Source organism: Trichechus manatus, unplaced genomic scaffold (genome assembly GCF_000243295.1).
Source record: "Trichechus manatus latirostris isolate Lorelei unplaced genomic scaffold, TriManLat1.0 scaffold00063, whole genome shotgun sequence".
Classification (NCBI taxonomy): domain Eukaryota; kingdom Metazoa; phylum Chordata; class Mammalia; order Sirenia; family Trichechidae; genus Trichechus; species Trichechus manatus.
This window is the reverse complement of record NW_004443999.1, coordinates 10467985-10469462: the sequence shown is the minus strand read 5'-3', so window position 1 is coordinate 10469462 and position 1478 is coordinate 10467985.

Here is a 1478-nt window from a genome sequence, read left to right as displayed (position 1 = left end):
GCGTTGATTGTGGATCCAAGTAAAATGAAATCTTTGACAACTTTGATCTTTTCTCCATTCATCATGATGTTGCCTCTTGGTCCAAATGCGAGGATTTTTGTTTTCTTTATGTTGAGATGTAATCCATACTGAAGGCTGTAGTGTTTGATCTTCATCAGTAAACACTTGAAGTCCTCTTCACTTTCAGCTAGCAAGACTGTGTCATCTGCATATTGTTAATGAGTCTTCTTCCAATTCTGATGCCAAGTTCTTCTTCATGTAGCCCAGTTTCTCAGTTTATTTGTTCAACATACAGATTCAGTAAGTATGGTAAAAGGCGAAAATCCTGATGCACACCTTTCCTGATTTTAGACCACACAACATCCCCTTGTTCTGTTTGAACCACTGCCTCTTGGTCTATGTACAGGTTCCACATGAGCAGAATTAAGTGTTCTGGAATTCCCATTCTTCACAATGTTATCTATAATTTGTTATGATCCATGCAGTTGAATGCCTTTGCATAGTTAATCAAACACAGGTAAACATCTTTCTGGTATTCTCTGCTTTCAGCCAGCATCCTTCTGACATCAGCAATGATATCCCCCAGTCCATGTCCTCTTCTGAGTCTGGCTTGGATTTCTGGGAGTTTTCTGTCGATGTATTGCTGCAACCACTTTTATTTATCTTCAGTGAAATTTTACTTGTGTGTGATACTAATGATATTGTTCAATAATGTCCACATTCTGATGCATCATATTTCTTTGGAATGGGCATAAATATGGATCTCTTCCAGCCAGTTGGCCATTGGCTCATTACCAACAGTACAATAGTATGCTGTAATACATTCCATCTAAAATAACAATAGCAACATCACAACAACAAAAACTACCACTGTGTTTCTCTGCTCCATTTTCAGGCAATCTCCTCAAAAGACTTCTTTATATCCACTGTCTCCATTTCCTCCTTCTGTTTTCACTTTATTAAGTTCTTCTTGTTGAGATCACTACTGAACGACAATGCCATATTACGCAATCAATTCTAAGTTCTCATCTTACTCAAGTAGTATGCTGAGTTTCACAGACTATCATTCTTTGTTTCCTGAAATAGTTTCTTCCCATGGCTTTGGAGATACCTCACTATCTTTTGTTCTTGTTGTTGTTAGGTGCAGTAGGGTCGATTTTGATTAATGGTGACTCCATGTGACAGAGTAAAACTACTTCATAGGGTTTTCTTGGCTGAAATCTTTATAGGAGCAGATTGCCAGGTCTTATCCCACAGAATCACTGGGTGGGTTCAAACCACCAACCTTTTGGTTAATAACCAGCTAAGCACTTAATGGTTTGCACTACCAGTTCTCCTCCTCACTATCTTAGTTCTCCTTTTATATCATTGGCCACTTTTTCTGAGTCTCCTTTGTTGGATTCCTTGCTTCTCCCTGATTTCCACATTTTTAGTGTCATTCCTCTGAGATTCCTACCTTTGCTTTCCACATTAACCAT